Raw genomic sequence first — 20,029 nt, 5'->3', positions numbered from 1 at the left:
CGTGGTGTATTGGCTCGTCCCGGCGGCTGCCCCGTCACCTCCAGCCAGACCAGGGTCTGCCTCTCTCGAACTTGACACCCAGGAAAGTAGTTGACTTGCTTTGATTGAGAAAGGGAAGGCACCCGTGGGCCGAGCGGCGCCCCCCCGGGGCTCCTCGCTCAGGTTCGGGCACAGCCAGGTGGCCGCGGAGGGAAGGGGAGGCCCCGAGAGCCAGGTGACGGGTGGGTGCAGAGCCGGGAGACGCATTCAGAGGCTGGCAGCCCCAGAGCGGAGGGGGACGAGGAGGGAGACGTGGGGGGCGAGGGGAGGAGACAGAAGAAGGCTTGGGGGGGTGACTTCAGGGGGGAGGGGGCTACTCCAGCTCGCGAGAGTTGGTGCCGAGGAGGCAGCTCGGAGATTCAGGCTCCGGCGCCCGAGTCCCCACCTCCCGGGGAGGCGGAGCGGGAGAGGGAGGAGGGGGAGCCGGGGAGGAAGTGAGGCACACGCACACTCACACTCACACACAAGAACACCAGCACCCGCACACACGCACGCACACACAGGCGGCTGCAGTCTGAGGGGAGGCAGCAGCAGGAGGAGGAGGCGAAAGGAGGCGAAGGAGGTGAGTCCCGCAGAGATGCCCACCTCGCCCAGTCCTCCGGCCGCTCTGTTCCCCACCCCCAGCCCCGCTGCCTCTCTCGTGCCCCCCGTCCTAGTCCCAACTCTGGTCAGAGCAAGAAGAAGCAGCAGATTCTCTTTGTGTTTTATTTTGGGGGGGGGGGCGGGGGGGAGCGCCCGGAGAGAGCCTAGCTCATCCCTGCCAAGATGTAGCTGCAGCTAGGGCCATGGTCCTTCCAGATCCCCGGGGCTGATATTGTTCCTGCCTGCCTGGAGAGGTAACCTGAAGGGTAAGGGAGGTATCTTTGTCCTCTGATGCTTCTCTTCTTGCCTCCCTTCCTCCCGCCTCCATCCTCCCTATTCCCCGCAAGTCCCTAACATAAACAATTTTCTGTCCCCTCACTAGTTCCTTCTAACCTCCTCGGTTCCCTGCCCCCCCAGCTGTTTGTTTGTTTATTTGTTTTAATGGAGGGGAAGGGTGCTAGGGATAACTCCCAATTGTGGGGGCTGCTTGATACGATTTCTAAAAACTGATGCGTCAGATTGCTAAACATTTCACTGATAGACCCACAGTAAAAAAAAATCCTCCGGCTCCCAAAAGCAGCACATATGTCAAAACCTAGCTTAAAAATTCACCGCCTTGATCCTGGAACCCTTTACCCTTTCCTTTTTAACAGCACTTTCTAGCCCTTTTTCCCCCTTTTCTTATGCTTAGTAAAGGGAAGAGATAGAAGCATTTTGGTTGGGGCAGGAGGGGAAAAGCTTGGACCTGAAGTGTAGGGAGCATGTCATCTTAAAAAAGTTGCCAGATTGATGTCTGTAGGACAAACTATTCTAAAAGCCAGGTGTTCTTCAGGTTAGCCATGTTAAACTCTGATTTATAATGTTGTTATGAATTATGTGTTTTAGAGCATTTAAAACAAAATAAAAGGTTTGGGTAGGGGGAGTGGATTGTACAAAAGAATGCTGTTGTTTACTTTATTACAAACACAAAGATGCATTAAGCAAATCTTTACCTGTTTCTTATAGTTTATGATAAGTTGTTGACGGGAACAAATGATTGGAAAATGGCTTGGGTGTATCACTTTTCCATGTCTGATTCATGGGTTTTTTCTTTCTAAACTTGAAAGTGGAAGATGTACTGAGAGATTTCTAGTGGTGTCTTTTTCTGTACTCTAACATGTCAGGTCACTCTGCTTGAAACTTCTTTTTGGAATTCTTAGTTTTATTAGCCAGCTGCAGTTTTTTGAATGTTCTTTGTCTAAAAACTATACATGACATTGGAAACCCCTTTGTGTTTGGCTAACCATTCTCTTCTTACTGTGCCTCAGGATATAGACAACAATTAAGCTTATTATACCTTCTTAAAGCCAGCTTTCCACCTTTCTTTTTAGTAGCTCAGTTCCTGTAGGTGAAATAGCCCCTCTTGTGAGTTCAAAGTAAAACATTTGCCTTAAACGACATAACTGCCTTTGGATTGGTGATGGCTAATTCCATTTCAAAAAGTGGATTGAATTGTTTTATCATTATTCATTTAGAACAGCAGTAACCAATAAAACTTTTAATTTAATTTAGTACCTTTTTTTTGCTCTTCTGGTCAGGAGTTAAGATGGCTGATGGTAGTTTTCAAATCGATTAAGATGGGTATGAGATTTTTTTTTAAAAAGGACATTTTTATAATACTTTTAAGTTTATCAAAGCCCTTTACAAATATTATCTGATCCTCTCAACAATCCTTTAAAGTTGGTAGTAGAAGTACTAGCGTAACATTTTGCAGCTGAAAAAAGTAAGGCTTAAAAACCTTAGTTGACTTTCCCATGGTCAAAAAGTATCTAAAGTAGAATTAGAACACAGGTCTTCCTGACTCTAAGTTCAGCACTATATCCACTACACTAGATCGTCTCTCAAAAAAAACCCCAAACAAATAGATATAATTTATGAATTGATTTATTTGAATTTTTGAAAGCTGCCCTGGTATTGGAGAATGAAAACCATGAACTTCGTAAAATTATGTGCTAAATAGGAATAGTTAGTCTTTTCTTGCTATTTGTACTTTACAGAAGAGCTAGTTTAGTCTTAACCTTAGCACTGACTTATTTCATTACTCCCCCCTCCCTAGTAGAATGTCTATGTGTTTTTGTCTTTGGATCCCCCTGCCTAGCATGGTGCCTTGTACGTAGCAAGTACATAAAAATATTTGTTGAATTGGCTTGACCCAGTCCAAATCACTAATATACTAAGCCTCAGTTTTCATATCTGTAAAATGAGGATGCACTGCCAACCTCACAGGAGCATTGCCAAGGTCAAATGAGATACTGTACAGCAAAGTGATAGACAAATATAAATGGGAGCTGTTAATTGTATAGGTAATTTTTGTTGTTAGAACAAATAAAAACTCAGGTGACTGGGAGTATTTGTGCAAGCATAGGATTTCTGTCCTTGCCAGTTTTTTTATGCTGAAAGGTTACTTTAGAGAAAAGGGGGAATGTCTCAAGTTCTCAGCACAAAGGAGAAATTGTGCTTTTCAGAAAACTATGGTTTTTTTTTTAAACTATTGACTCGGTTCTGATATTTGCCTTAGGTAAAGTGTTTCAGCACGAAGAGTAATGCAAAATCAAATGCTGAAATTTCATTTTATTTTATAAGAGTCTTTTGTTTGCTGTGACAAGGTATAAATCAGACAAACAGTATTGTAATTGTGATGGTGATCACATTAAAATGAGCGGGGAAGGACCAGTTTTGTTTTGGTTAGAGTTAACATCTTCAGAAACTGTTACTGTACTGCTGTTTTAAATAGGCTGAGTTTTGTGAATGGATAACAAAGCTAGCTTTTAAGGCCTTAGATACAATGTAATATAATTGCAATGCGTGTTACCACTACTTCAAGAATGTAATACGAATTACTACTTTGTCTTATTTTCTTTTCTAAGTTAAAAAAATATTGAGCTTGAGATTCATGGTACTTGCTTTAGTCTTTGTAAAACCTAAAATTAGTCTTCATGGGAAGAGAGATTTTTAATTGACCAGATGAAATTGTTTCAGGATAGTCAGATGATAACAGATGAAATGGATGGTCAAATTCACAATGATTAATCTTATGTCTAGTTTCAGGGAGTTAGTTTGTGCCATTGTACTGCTCTAACTAAATTTAGGAACAAAAGGATAATTTTCCTGGAAGAAACTTGAAACAATGAAAAGCCAGATAAGTAAGTAATCTTTCAAGTACCTTTAGATGTTAATTCATTTTGGACATCGCCCTTCGTGGTACAGATAGAATCCTTTCTACTGGTGAGAATCCTTACTGACAGTTGCCAATTTGGATTTAAAACAAGAAATTAGACTTGTTTGGGTATTAACTAGCCTATATCTAATGACAGTCTTAAAGCATTCATTATTGTGGCTCACAATTTGCCAGACTATTGAATCTTCGGAATTTTTTAGCTGAACTCTAAAGTCAGAGTATATTTAATAGGTGTATATCATTGTTCCTAGTTCTTATTTAAACAAATAGCTAAATTTTTAAAAAGAACTGAGATAGGGTTTTGAATAATTTCAGAACTGAACAAGTGTAAAGGAAAAGGAGTGAATTTATATTTCATATCTGGTAACTTTTCTAAATCCTTTCAGACTAGAATAAAAAGTATTCTTATATTTTATTATTGCTTCTAAAACTTTTAGGATAGGAGATTTTTTGTTATTTGTAGTGTTGGAATAATACATTGTAACATTGTTATTGGGAGTGGGTGGGTAGGAAACTGTGATTTTTTTCTTCTGAACTAGGAATCAAGAAAACTTCTGTTCAAATCTCATTACTTTTGATGTGATTACTAATCTAGTCACTTAAGCTCTGGGAGACCAAGTTTACACAAAATGAGGATAATATCTTTAGTACCCATCACACTGAGTTGCTGAGAAATGAAATAATGTTTGCAAATCATTATGTAAATATCAGTTATTTTTATAACAGTAGTGAACTATGTTCTTTCAGCGATGAACTGAAGTAATCCCGAGTCATAGGTAGATGAATCAATCTGTTGTTCCTAGGAGCGTAGGGAGTCACCGATCTGCACTGGAAGGTCTTCTCAAACATATTTCCTCCAGGAAACTTCCAAATATTAATACTATTTTTAGAAAGAACTAAAGGTAAGTAGAGTCTGGAAGATTTTTCCATTATCTGTCACCCCTAGGAAGGGGACAAGAGATTCTGTCATCGATTAGATGTCATTGTGTTTTCATCATTGTTTTTGCTGATACAGAGAAATACTATGTTGTCTTAATAAATCTTCTGGAAACGGGCATATAGCAGAATCAGCTTGAGGAGTGAAGGATTTGATGGAAGTTCTGGTCTGCTCTGCCTTTGGTGTGTTATGGCATAGGTTGAGGAGAAGAGAAAGAATAACTCTGTCTCAAGTAGAGGCTTAAAACTATTGAGACAATTTCAAGTCTCTGCCCTAGTACATGGGTCAAGGCTTCTAAGGGCTTGATCACCAGGGAGAGGGAAAGACTTGTTTAGCTTCCCTATTACTGGGAAAGGGCTGAGTTGCTACAGATAATCTTGCCTGGAGTGGAGATGTGGGAATGCTGCATATTGGAAGAGAAAGGAAGAAATCCATGTACTGGAACACAGATCCCATGCCTCTATCATCATTTCTACTATGAGCAATGAAATCTCTCAAAGTATGCCGTTAGACTGAATCCCATTGTTAGTGCAAGTGTTAAGACACAGTGCCAGTCTTTAGAGAGTTTGTAGCCTAGTTGGAAAATCATGGAGATGAAAAGGATTTCAGCAGTAAAATTATTAACCTCCTACTTCTTTCTGTAACATCTCAGTAGATGCAGGGATTTGTTTAGATGACCTCTGGGGGATCTTCTAATTTGGAAATAATTACTGCTAGGTGGCACAATGGATAGAGCCTTGGACTTGGAGTCAGAAAGACTCCAGTTCGCATGTGACCTCTCAGACACATGCTATCTGTGTGATCTTTGGCAAGTCACTTAACCTCTGTGGGTCTTAGTTTGCTCATTTCTGAAATGGGGATAACAATAGTATCTTCCCCTCAGGATTGTTGTGAGGATAAAATGCGATAATATTTGTAAAGTACTTAACACAATGACTGGTACATAGTAGGTGCTTCATAGATATTCATTAAAAAAATCTTAGATGTGGAAGCAGTTTCAGAGTTGATCTAACCTAGGAGCCCTTAAACTGAACTTTGGCAGTCTAGTCCATGATAAAAATGTTAGGAACCCCTGGGCTAGATTTTAAAGCAACTTTACCTTATTTTATAGATGAAGCTGAGACCCCTAAAAGTTGTGACTTGTCCATTTGTTACACAGCTGGTTAGTGTCAGGATATTGCTTCCCAAACCAGGACTCTTTCCACTCTTCTTTCATTAATATAATTATCCTGCAGGCTCAAATGTGTCATGATTTGCATGTTACCATATTCTTTCCCTCCTTTTCTCCAACTTTCTCCCTCCTCTTATAGAGATAGCAGTTTTAAACTCATTTTAAAATAGCTTCATGTCTCCCTGTTTAAATATAAGCTTCTGGGAACTTGGTAAGTGGTCTTATTTATCTCCTATTTTCCTTGCTGCTCAGAATGGTCCTTTGGACACGGTAGATTCCCAGTAAATGTTTGTAGAATAAAATCGACTGTCTTACCTAAGTTAATCTTCACAACAACCCTGTAGGGCAGGTGGCAGTATACCCATTTTACAGATGAAATGGAGACATAGAGAGACTTGCTCATGATCATGTAAATTAGTCCCAGGTCTGGTATTTAAAACTCTAATTTAATGACTTCTATTCAAATATATTTTCCATCAGAGAGGAATGTCATACGTTAGAAAGAGCACTGGAATGGGAGTCAAAGGACCTGGGTTCATATCTTGCAGTGGTTACTTATTACCTGTGTAACCTCAGGCAAGTCATTCCATTTCTCTGTGCTTTGGTTTCCTTAATTGTAAAGAGAGGGAGATCGAATAAGATAGACTTTAAAATTCCAGCTTTAAGTCTGTAATGTTCCATTCATTCTCTTCTTTTCTTCAACATACATTTTGAACTGTTTTCTTTACGAGTTGGTTAGGATTCTTATGATCCATTCAAATAACTTCTTGTAACCATTAGCAAGTGTTTGGGCGATAATTAGACAGTCAAGAAACCTTTCCCAATCCCCCTTAATGCTAGTACTTTCCTTCTAAGATTAGCTGTATATATTAGTTATATGTCCTGTATATAACTTCTAGCTGTTTGCCTATTATCTTCCCCCATTAGACTGTGATTTAATTTTTTCCTGTCTTTGTGTCCCCAGCACTTAGAATAGTGCCTGACACACAGTAGGTGTTTAATAAATGTTTGTTGACTTGAACAAGCATTAATTATGTTTCTTATACTGAAGAAGGCCTAGGTCCAGCCCTATATTTCTCATCTTGCTTAATCAAATTCAGTAAGCATTTATTTTTTTTATTTATTTTTAGTTTTCAACATTCGTTTTTATTAAGATTTTGAGTTCTAGATTTCTCCCCCCTCCTCAAGACAGCATGCAGTCAGATATATGATCTATAGATATACGATCATATTAAACATGAACACATTAATCATGTTGCGAAAGAAAAATCAGAACAAAAGGGGAAAACCACAAGACAGAAAAAACAAAAAACAACAAAAAAAGAGAAAACAGTCTGCTTTGATCTGCATTCAGACTCCATGGTTCTTTCTCTGGAGGTGGATAGCGTTTTCCATGATGAATCTTTTGGAATTGTCTTAGATCATTGGATTGCTCAGAGGAGCTAAGTCTAACAAAGTCAGTCATCACACAGTTTTGCTGTTACTCTATACAGTGTTCTCCTGGTTCTGTTTACTTCTCAGTAAGCATTAATTAAATGCCTAGAGTATACAATGCACTATGCTTGGCTCTGGATATAAAAATATAAAAGAATCAAAGTCTATGTTTGCAAGGATCTTACAAAGTAATATACAGGAATTTTAAGAGGGAGATAGGTAACACCTAGGATGGACATAGGCTGGGGAGGAAATCAGGAAAATCGCCTGGTGGAGGTACAAGGGTTGTTGTGTTCGTTCTTCATTGCCAAAGAAGACCATGCTATCAGAGAAATGATGACGTGACTTGCACTTGACTTTGTTTTGAGTGAGGGAGGGCTGGGAAGGTCACCAGCCTCACTTCTCCAGAGCCATCTGAATCCAGTGACCTGATAATCTTCAGGATACCTGGAGATGACCCAGGATGCACTGGGAGACCTTGAACCCTTTAGGCCAAGGTCTATGCCGGTACTCACTTAGGGTGAGGTAGCGCCCATTCATTGAATAAACCTGTTTAAGAAGTAGCCAGGGCATGGCCTCTTTAATGAGGCAAAGGAAAGAAAGACATCAGGCTGGGAGGAAAACAGTAACAGTCAATATTGATAATCAGTCTGAAGCTAGGAGGGTCCAGAAGAGAGCCTTTAGGCAGGGGACAGGGGCCTCATGGTGTCTGAGCTTCAGAGTGCAATAGGTTCGAGGTTCAGTGAAGAAAAGGGAAGAGAAGGGCAGGAGTTATGCCTTGAAGGAAGCTAGAAAGTCTGAGGTGGAGGTGAGGAGGAAGTACATTCTAGCCTTGGGGGATTATTTGTGCAGAGATAGGAATGTAGGACTTGGAATATCATGAAAAGGCACGTTTGACTGAAATAAAGACCACATAAAGGGGAGTAATCTGAAATAAGACTGGGGTGGTATGTGGTATCAAGATTATGAAGGGTATTAGGTGGAGTGATGGATAGCACACTGGACTTGGAATCAGAAAGACTTAATCTTCTTGAGTTCACATCCAGCCTCAGACATTTACTAGCTGTGTAACCCTGGGCAAGTCGCTTAACCTTGTTTGGTTCAGCTCCTCATCTGTAAAATGAGTTGGAGAAAGAAATGGCAAACCACTCCAGTATCTTTGCCAAGAAAACTCCCCAAAATGGGGTCATGAAGAATTGGACACAACTGAACAACACCACTGAACAACAGCCAGGTTATGAAGGCTTGGATTCCAAAAACATCTTCGTGAGGTGCAAATTTTATCCTCCTAATAGAAATGGAGAAACTGAAGAGGTGTGAGGTAGCTCAGGTTTCAAGAGACAAGTTAATGGGAGAGGATGAATTATGCCATAGTCTTTTCTTTCAAAAACTTACATTCTAGTGTGGAGGATGACAAATAGTATCAGCTAGAGCATAAATGTCTAGAAGAGGTGAGATAGTTTAAAAGATTTGAGATATTGGAGATCATCTCTAGCTGGGGATATAAAGGAAGTTTCATATAGTCAAAGGAAAGCAGAATTTAGATCTCTTGACCATTTCAGCATGTTGATTCAGTCCTTTAAAATGCATTATGGGGGTAGCTAGGTGGCTTAGTGGATAGATCAACCACCCTGGAGTCAGGAGGACCTGAGTTCAAATGTGGCCTCAGACACTAGCTATGTCACCCTAGGCAAATCACTTTACCCTGATTGCCTCCAAAAAAAGAAAAGGTTCTGTGGCCTTGGGCAAGTTACTTAACTTGTCTCAGTTTGCCCTTCTATAAAATGAGGTCCCTTCCAGCTCCATATAGTATCTTACAGATAATTCTATGAATTTTACTGAAGTCTTCCCTGATTTCTCACCCTGCTGTCTGCACATAACACTTTGCATTGTGGTTTTCAAAGGCCTCCTCAAGATGAGGATAGATATTATGGCTATCTGGATTGGTCTTTTATTCTGCTACTCAACTATCAGTTTCTAAAGGAATTCTGTATCTCCCCTAGCTTTGAGCACAGTAGGCTCTTAAAATGTTTGACATTACAATGTTTCTTGATTGATTAGTTTGGTGACTGATTTTACAGTCCTTTATTAGAGCAGGGTTCAGAAACATCTCTAGTTTTCCGCCATAAGGCAGTGAAAGGCAGAAAATAAAGGTGTATTAGCAAGAGGTACTGCCACCAAAAATTACCTTTGGTTCTTCCCATTGGCACCAGTTGTATTGGCCATCTACTTCATCTTGTACTTCCTGGGGAGTATTAAGATCAAGAGTTCTGGGTTAATTTTTGAATTCCCTGATCACACTGACTTAGGCTTAGTTCAAACATCAGAGGAAGAGAGTCCTATAATCTTGATCGCTGTAAGCATGAAAAAGTCAGTAAAAGTACTACATTTAGGAAATACTGTACAAAATTAATTGGCTATACGTAGTCCTTGCCTTCCAGCAACCTACATGCAAAAGTGGATGTTATAACTCACATATTCTATCTCTAATGAGTTCTAGTAGAGGAGAATCAGATAAATATCATTAATAGTGCAAATTTATTAATAGGTGTAGCTTCTCTGAATTTGTGAGGCTGAGGATTGGGGGGTTGGAATTTGGTAATAGAGAAGGTAGGCTTTTGGCCCAGAAGTGGTTATATCACATATGAAAAAGTCTCTCTTAATACCTGTGATTTAGCGGAATGGCAATAGATTTGTGGATCTGTTTGTTGTTGTCTGTCTCTTTTAACTTGTTAAGCTCCAAAAGACTATTGTTCTCAACTTGAATAAAAAAATAAAGATGAGGAGGAAAAAAGGGAAAGATATTAAAATTGGAAAGTCAGCAAAGATTTGTTGAGATGCCTTATAGTAATATTTTTAAAGGAAACTGAGTTTTATGCCTCTCGTTCATTGTTTGTTCTTGAAGAGGACCAGTGACATCAGGAAGGTGATATCTTGCCAACGAATTGGATTTAAGTGAGGCAGAGCTGTCCAAAACCATCAGCTTCACTCTCTCCTCAGGCATCTGAGTCCAGTGGCAAGGCATAAGTCAAGACAACTGGCGATGGCCCAGCTTTATGCTTCTTAGAACTGATAAGAAGTGGTAAAGTAGTAGTATTACTTCCTGCAAGGTTGTGATCTCTCAAAGCTTCCCAAGGAGATTGTGTTATGGTGAGTCATTTTTGTGAGCTCCTTGTGAAATGTTTGTCTCTTGTAATAACATTTTGTTTTTTTTTGTTAAAGATTTTCTTTTTTTAAAAGCAAGCTGACTAAAATTGTGCAGTAAGATAAGAATCATAGAACTATTATCCTATTTGTACTTGAGCTTCTTTATAGACTCTGGCCCTCTTGTTGGTATTCAGAGAGAAACCCTTCCCTCCGCTCTACATCTTAGAAACTTCAGAAACCTCCCTGACCCCTCTACCACTTACTTAACTTCTTTCTAACTTGTTGACGATAATATTCCTCTACAATTTTTTTTCTTTTTTCTTCTCATCCTGCTGCATTGATGTATATTTATTCCGTAGATGAAGATAGGACAAATCTTGGAGAGAATTCAGAGTACATCCTCAGTCCTATTGGTGTTCTTAATAATTGGTATAGCTAGAAAGAGTTGGTCAATCTAAGAACAGGATGAGGCCTTAAAGACCTAGTTCAGCCCCCTTTTTCTGGGAACTCTCTTCCCAAACTTTGTTGTCTCCAAGATGCTCTGCTTAGTAAATGTCTGTCGAATCAAATCAAATTGATTTTTTTAGACAAGGAAACTGAGGCCCAGAAGGGTTATGAGCTTCCCCTAAGGAAATTATTTTGTATCTATTTTCCTCATTTTTAAAATATGTTTGTCCCTTCCAGTGCTAAAATTCTATGACTTTATTGGGTAGCATTTTAATAGTTCTTGAAAGCTTTGGTGGAAGTTGATATTTGGTGCTTTTCCTTTGGGATAGAAATCCCTTAGCTTGAAGGTGCCTGCTGACATGATAAATTGCTTCTTACTTTCATCTTTGTGAAGTTAAGTAGAGGAAATACAGATTCCAGGAATAAAAGAACACACTTTGTTCTGCATGTAATGTCTTTGAACTTTTTTTGTCCTGTTTTATCAATACCTTTCTTCAGTCCTTCTTCCATATTTTCCCTCTGTTCCACTTTTACTGTTGCTGTCTTGGTTCAGAACCCTAGACAATCACTGTCTTATTAGCTGTTCCTTCTGCATCACCTTTCCAATCCATCCTTCACACAATTGCCAGACAGCCTTCTCTGATGCATTGATTTGATCATATTGTCCTCTCAATCAAAATCTCAGTGGCTTCATGTTGACTACTAGATGAAATACAAGCTCCATAGCCTGGCATTCAATGTCCTGATTTTTCCAGACTTAATACTGCTCCCCCTTCAAGTACTCCCCATTCCAGTCATTTGTTTTCCTCATACTTCCCTCTCCTTTGTATTTCACAAGCTGTTTGTCACACAGACTGTTCACCATGCCTGGAATGAACTTCCTCCACAACTCTACCTGTTGATATCCTTTCCTTCCTTCACTGGTCAGCTCTGGTGTCATCTCTACAATTAAACTTCTGGAGAGCAAACCAGATTAGCTGGTTCTTTCTGGAATAATGAAAAACTGAGAAGAGGTGAGGACCAGATCATTTGGTGAGGAAGAAAAAGATTGCCATGTGGGTGGGAGCATAGTAGGTGTGGGTTTAGGTAGGGCTGGGGCCAGTTCAGAAATGAGGAAGGTGGTTAGTAGATGGGGACATTTTAGCAGAACTTGAAGATTTATCTGTTGAATTCCCAAACTGGTTGCTGCTGGCACATCTTTTTCTCATTGTAAACATTAGTATGTCACTATATATTATTATTAATATAATAAACAATAGTATTGTTAATATTATGTATAATATTATCAGCATTAAACGATATTAATATTATACTAATATAAACATGATGTCGCTATATAATATTATTGAACATTAATAAATGCTGATTGACTGGCTGATGCTCCACAAGGTATTTTTTTGGAGAAGGTGGCATAGCCAACAGCAGCCCCTTCGATCCCCTGTTAATAACATATCCTGAAGCACTACCCTTTTTTCTCCTACTGACCTATTCAATAATAGTAAGTCTTTGAGGAAATTAAAAAATAACTCCTTATCAAAGTTGGAAACCCCTGGAGCATAGCCCTAGTAGGCATGTTGCATGTTTCTTGCTTCTTCCAAATTTAAAATAGCTTCATCTAGCCTCTGTTTCATGGGGGAGAGAGAGGCAAGAAGATGGAAAAGAGACAAGAGTGCTTCACCTTTGTTTTTGTCAGTGCAGGGAATCCTTAGTGCAGAGTCTTTCCACTGATGCAAAATGGAAGCACCTCCACTGCTTACAATGCTAGGGCATCTTCTAGTGTCAGTGCTTGCTGGGGCACTGAGTGGTTAAATACCTTCCCTGTTAGTATGGCTATGTATCTAGTAGTATTGCAGGGTAAGGTCTTGAACTCAGGTTTTATTGACGGCAAAATCTGACCTCTATCTACCTATCCTTTATCTCAGGGAGGGTTTCATGCCGGAAAGAAATAGGCTAATTATGCCACTCATTTAAGGGCTGAGCACCTGGCTTCAGACCAGACCTTGTACTATTCCAAGCACACCTTTTAGTCCGGCTAGGCTGCTAGATGACCTTGCAGAAATCACTTTATTTCTCAGCGCCTCTGGTTCTTTATGTGAAAATGAAGGAAAGTATTTCTGTATATCTCCAACACCCAGCAGGAAAAGATAGAGAAATTCCATTTAAAATAATTATTGAATCTATCAAATACTTCAGAGTCTACCTATCAAGATATATGCAGGGAATATACAATTGCAAAACACTCTTTACAGAAATAAAGACAGGCCTAAATAATTGGAGAAATATTAATCGCTCATGGACAGGCTGAGCTGATGGGGTAAAAATGACAATAACCCCTAAATTAATTTGCTTGTTAAGTGCCACACCAATTGCACTACCAAAGGCTTACTTTTTAAAGCAATAACAAATAATAACAGAATTCATCTGGAAGAACAAAAGATTGAGAATCTCCAAGGAAATCATGAAAGAAATGAAAAAAAAAAGAAAAAAAAATTCAGATAAGTAAGAATTAGAAAAATACAGAATTAAAGCAACTCCAAGATTCTACCTCACATCTATCAGATTGGCGAAGATGACCAAAAATATAGAAAATGTCATCTTGGAAAAATTGTGAGAAAACAGGAATGTCAGAGCAATGTTGGTGGGGCTCTAAATTGGTCCAACGAGTTTTGAAAGCAATTTGGAATTATGCCCTCAAATATTAATAACAAGAATAAAAGCTAGCATTTATATATTGCTTTAAGGTTTGCAAAATATTTCACAAATATTATCTCATTCGTTCCTCACATCAACCATGGGAGGTAGGTGTTATTATGTCCATTTTACAGATGGAAGAACTTTTGGAACAGAGAAGTTAAGTAACTTGCTCAGGATCCCAGAGCTAGTAAGTATCTTAAGCAGGATTCCAACTCGGTTCTTCCTGACACCATCCAGGACTCCATGCATTGCACCATCTAGCTGCCTCTGTGTGATCAATAAGTCACTGAAATTTGCATACTCCTCCAGCAATGTATCTATTAGGCCTGCTGCTGAGACATAGAGAAAGAGGAAGGGAACTGTATACTCAAAAATATTTATGGCAACTCTTTGTAGGGCAAAGAACTGGAACCTAAGGGGGGGACCCATTAACTGGGGAATTGCAGAGCAAATTATGACATAAGAATGTCATAGTAGCGTGAATAATGACAGAGGGGACAAGTTCAGAGAAACTTTGGAAGACTTGTAGGGGCAAATGTAAAGGCAAGTGAGCAGGACCAAGAAAACTGTGTGTATAATAATGTTTTAAAGACAAACAACTTTGGAAGACTTAAGAACTTTGATTGATAACAATGATCAACCTTGATTTTAGAGGACTGATGATGAAGCACATTGCCCCACCTCCTGATAAAAGAGATGATAGACTCAAGATACAGAATAAATTTCTGGGCCTGGTCAAATGTGGAAATTCATTTTGCTTGACTATGCATATTTTGTTACAAGGGGTCTCTTCCCTCCCAACTCCCCCCACCCACTGAAGAAAAATAGGGAAGGGAGAAAAAAAAGCCTGTTAACTGAAAAAAAAAAGTTAAAAAATAAAATGGATTTGAACTAGACACTTTCCAAGTTTTGTTACAACATCCTATGATCCTATGAAACTTACATTGTTTTCCCCCAACCCCAATTAGAGGTGATTTCTTCTGCTACTTTGACCTCTTTGTTCTCATCCACCTTGTATCATAATTATTTTTATATGCATCTTATCGTTTATACTAAAATGTGAACTTTTTGAGAGCAAGGATTACGTGATATTTTATTTTTTATCTCTAGTATCTGGCTTGGTACCTTGAATGTAGTAGTTAAGTCAGTTCAACAAATATTTATTAAGCACCTACTATGTATCAGACTCTATCAAAAAGAAAAAAGCAGCCCATGCTCTTGAGGGGCTCAGTCTTATGGAAGAAATAACATGCAAACAACCATGTACTAATCAGATATTTGCAAGATAAATTAGAAATAATACAGTTGGTATCAAGGGAGATCATGAAAGGCTTCAGGCAGAAGGTGGGATTTTAGTTGCTATTTGAAGGAAGCCAGGAGATAAAGAAGTTTGTGTTATTGGACTTCAAAATATGTGGAAGGAAGTAAGCTATAAGAAGACTGGAAAGGTAGGAAAGGCTCAGGTTATAGAATAGGGTGGTAACACAGTCAGGCTTGCTGTCAGGAAGATCAGTTTGACAGCTGAATGGAGGATGAACTGACGTGGTGAGAGACTCGAGGCAAGGAAACTGGCCAACAGATTCTTGCAATGTTTTAGTTGTGAGGTGACAGTGGCCTGTGTATATGAGAGATGCTGCCAATGGTGGAATCAGCAGGACTTGGCAACTGATTGGATATGGGGATGAGATTGACTGAAAGATAGAAGTCAAAAAGGTTGTGAGCCTGATTGACCAGCAGGATGATGGGAGCCTCGGACACCAAAGTAATAGGAAAGCTCAGAGAGGGAGAGTGTTGGAGGGAAATGATAAAAAGAATTTAGTTTTGAACATTTAGAGTTTAAGACATCTATAGGGTAGGCATTTTGATATGTCTGATGGGAAGTTGGAGACATGAGACTGATGCTCAGGAGAGAAGTTAGGGCTCAACATAGTAGGCTTTTAATAATTGTCTTTTGAACAGAATGGAATGGAATTGAGCTGCTGGAATTCCCCAAAGGCATAAATCAAAATCGAGCCTAGTAGCAGGAAGTGCACAGAATTCACAATTATCTGCCCTGAGAAGAGGAGTGTAATAGAAGGAAAGTTGATATTAACTTTTACTTTAAGGTTTTGCCATACTCTTAAAAGGTTTCTTAAAGCTAATATACCTAGTCTAAGTCATTGTCTCTGTTAATTCCTCTTTTTCACTGTTTCCCAGATTGCCACTTATTTTTGAATAACATGGATTAACATTTTATAATATTTAAAAGGTAGAACTCTACTTTTTAGTTTAAGTGATATCATACATTGTTTATAGATTTTTTTTTTAACCAGAATAAGATTGGAGTTAAATGAAAAAATGCGAAAAACTAAGATACTTTCCATTTTAGATGACTTTAATATTGGAAGCCATTTTAAAGACGTACTTTGTGTTTGTATAATAGACACTTAGACAGTCATGACTAGAAGGGATGCAAGCTCACCAAATATTTCTCCCTTTTTACAGGTCTACTTTCTGTAGGTCTTACTATTTTCTCTGCCTTGTTGATTGGAAAGCTGAAGCAAGACATAATTATGTGACACAAATTAATGGGTTATTTGAATTGAATCACATCCTTTGAATTTCTAGACCAACTGTTGGCAGTTATGTTATTCCTTAGTGTGATTAGGGGCTAAGAAGTGTTATTGGTGTCCTAAAGAGAATGGAAGTGAAAGAAATAAAAGAAAAATGGTAAGAATGCAAGAATGGTAACTTAGGTATCCAGTGATGGGCTTGAAGTCAGGAAGATCTGGGTTCTACTCTGCTTCAGTTACTAGCTGAGCAAGTGACTTCACCTCTTTCTGTCTCAATTTCCTCATTTGTAAAATAAGGGCAGATCAAATATGATATTTGTCTGGCTCCTGGCATGTAAGTAGGCACTTGATGCTTGGTTTTTAATTAAAAAAAATTTTTTTTTGTTTTGGTTGGTTAAAGAATATTGTATGATAAGCAGTGAATGTGCAAGTGCCACCATCATCTATTTGGGGAGCCATTTAGTGGTGATACCATGTTTGTATTTAGTTTGGTCGGTTGACAATCTGCTTCTGTATCAGAGGTATGTTCTTGCAAAAAAGCATATGAGGCAAGTCATACTTGCAACTTTCAGAGTTGAAAAGAAATTAAACTAACTTGGATAGTTAAAATTCCTAGACATGTCTCAGCATTACACTTTTATAGAATTAAGCAGAAACTGAGGGATATTAACTTTAATTTTTAAATATTAGAAGTTTCCAGGGTCATATTGTGAATGTACAGAGAAGAATTTGTAACACAAGATTTAGCTTGTAGAGATGGGCTTCAAAGATTTTGTGGAAGCCTTCAATCATTATAAAACTGGAATTGAGGCTAACCAGGGATGCGTTTCCCAAACTTTACCAAGAGGAACAAAAGTGAATTTAGTGGATTGTTAACATGTGAGATCTGAAGTCAGATAGTTCTTCTTATTCTCCCTCAAAGCTTTTCTTTTTCTGCAAGATTGTCTTTCACTGGGTTGAATAAATCTACGGAAGAAAATAAAGGTGACTTCATTTTTTGTGTTGCTGGAGTAAAAAGCCCTCAAGCAGGTGGAAAGATTTTATGGTCTGAGGAATACTTCATGACAGATTCCTAAATGAAAAGCATTGCTTTGGGGCTATTTAGGTGCCCTACATCTGTAAAATACTTGTTGCATTTGTATAAAAAAAAAGATAAAAGCAAACATTTTTCTTTATAAATGGGAATATTAAAAGTTTCAAAAGTAAGATTTTTTTTCACAAATAAAGCTTTTGGTTACAGTCCTTGTTTCTTCTTCCCATTGTTTTGTAACATTTGTGACTTTAGTGAAAACTTCTATCATTTTCTTTTACCAAACAATAGCTTGGCCATGTAAATAAAATAAACTGAAGGAAGGGGAAAAAGTTAGAAATTCCTCTAGGTGATAGTAAACTAAGCATTCTAACTGCTCATTGTATTAAGTGTCCATTGCTAAGAGAGGATCAGAGATGACCAACAGGGATGACCTGGGGGCTGTTTATCCCCTAGTAATCTTCTTATTGCGCTGGAACTAGTGGGATAGTAAGGAGCCAGGTAAAATGGGGGTATGGATTTATGGGATGAGAACAGGATTGAGATGCTTCCCTAGCCCCTACAAGAAAGCAGTAACCCACAGACTTAATTTTTTACTTCATCTAGACATCTATTTGAAATCAAATATACAATATTCTCATGCTTGGTGGCATGTTGTTGTTGTTCAGTTACGAACGACCCTTTGTGTCCCCATTTGGGTTTTTTTTTGGCAAAGACCCTGGAGTGGTTTGCCATTTCCTTCTCCAGCTCATTTTACAGATGAGGAAAAATTAAGGCAAACAGGGTCTAAGTGACTTGCTCAAGATCATAAAGCTGGTAATTGTCTGAAGCTGGATTTGAACTCAGGCCTTCCTGATTCCAGGGCTTGTGCTCTATCCACCATGCCACCTAGCTGCCTCTTGTGGCATAGTACTACTTCTCTGTGCCAATATGCTATCTTTAGACACTACTGACTCAGTGTTGGAATGTATGCCTTAAGTTTTTCCAGGACAGGATTGTGCTGATTCAACTTCCGACTCATCCCTCATCTCCTTTATGACCATAGAGAGAGAACGGAAGAATGGAGCTCACGTCAATCCTGGAGGCAAGGTGAAAGAATCCCTGGGGAAGGGAGAGTAGCTGTGCCACATGATGGGAGGTCTAGAACAAAGGGATCTCAGAAGGCATCCAGGTTATTTCCCCCATTTCTTAAATGAGGAAACGGAGGCAGGAGAAGTTAAAGGTCTTGCCCAAAGCCACACAGTATCTGATGTGGGACTTGAACTCACTGTTCCTGAATCCAAGTCCAGCATCCTATCCATCAGATCAGTGGTGTCAATCTCACATAGAAACAGGGGCCACTAAACTGGATAGAAGGATTCCTGATGGCACATATATATGTTCTGTTTACTTTTATTCTGTTACATATTTCCCAACTGCATTTTACTCTGGTTCAGGCCTCTCTAGAGTGACACGGACTCCTGTCCTACCTCATAAAGTTTAACCTATTACCTTGCATTGTTTTTACCTGGTCTCCAACTTTCTTGTTTTTAGGTAAACATGATAACCATTGCACTATAGAAATCAGCTTTACAGCGTCCAGTATTCCCAAGTAGTCATTCATCTTACTATTAACCAATCCCAACCCTCTATGGCTTCCAAGATCAAGAATGTTTCAGGTGGCATGGTATCTTTTGAGCACCTATATTTTTCCAGCTGCCTCTTGATGATGAGGAAATGACAAAGTTAGCCCTTCGAAAAATTTCTCTCTCTCCATCAGCACCAAAATCATGGAGGATACAAGATGGCAAATATATCATCCATTGTTTGCCCACTAGTACCACTTTTTTCCTGATAGATGTTTGTATATGTATAAACATATACGCACACATCCACAAACATATACACATAGTGTTTGGGCTGTAACCTCAAAATCAAAACATAGAAGACCTTCTACCACATGTAGTTGACTTGTGGCGTTTGCTGGCATTCATCAGTTTATTTCCAGTAATGAAATTTTTTTAAAAAATAGTTTTGAACTTTACAAATGCAAAAAAATGAGCATTTCAGTATAAAAAAGAGATTGCATATGAAACCTTGTATATGAAACCACCTATAAGAAACCTTTTCCGTTCTGCTTGCTTTTTTAAAAATAGTATTTTAGTTTTAAAAATGTCACAATGGCCCTCCTTTTTAAAATTTTCTTTTTTATTTTTGTAAGTACTATAGCTACTCCCCTTCACTCTCATCAACAAAAGAAAATCAAAACCTTTGTAATAAGCATAGTAGAGCAAAACATGTCATGGCCAAAAAACTATTTCTTTCCACACATTGAGTCTGAATCTCTGTCAGGAGGTGAGTAAACACATTTCGTTTAGGTCCCTTAAGTCTTTCAAAATTGTTTTTGTCTATATTGTTGTCATTGCATTTCTGTTCACTTCATTATATATCAGTTTATACTTCTCAGGATTCTCTCAAATCATCTCTATTGCTTTTTCTTTTTACTTTTCTCTTGACATACAAAAGTATGCTTTTCAAAATTTCTCTTCAGCTCTGTTCTTTCTTTTTTAAATCAGAAATGTTTGAAAGTTCTCTTGAAAGTCCAAGTTCTCCTTGTAGAATTTTAATCAGCTTTTCAAGTAAGTTAATCTTGGTTGTTTATGTCTTTTGCCTTTTTAGAATATTGAATGCCAAGATCTCTTCTCTTTATAATGTAGAAGCTGTTAAGTCTTGTGTGATCCTGACTAGTTCCTTTGAAATTGAACTTTTTCTTTCTGGCTGCCTGAAATATATTTTCTTT

The 20,029-nt window shown here is 38.6% G+C and overlaps 1 protein-coding gene across 2 annotated transcripts in view; it reads left to right on the top strand.

The window, feature by feature from the left end:
• The first annotated feature begins 364 nt into the window (after nucleotides 1-364).
• STK38L (serine/threonine kinase 38 like) overlaps nucleotides 365-20,029 on the top strand; it is a 112,674-nt gene continuing 93,009 nt past the window's right edge. For both annotated transcript variants that reach the window (XM_072653438.1, XM_072653436.1), the window contains exon 1: nucleotides 365-601. The gene's annotated coding sequence lies outside the window, so the exon portion shown is untranslated. The remainder of the gene's footprint in view (nucleotides 602-20,029) is intronic.

This window comes from Notamacropus eugenii, chromosome 3 (genome assembly GCF_028372415.1).
Source record: "Notamacropus eugenii isolate mMacEug1 chromosome 3, mMacEug1.pri_v2, whole genome shotgun sequence".
Lineage (NCBI taxonomy): Eukaryota > Metazoa > Chordata > Mammalia > Diprotodontia > Macropodidae > Notamacropus > Notamacropus eugenii.
Note: the sequence above shows the minus strand (reverse complement) of the source record. Positions and strands in the feature narration are given on the sequence as shown.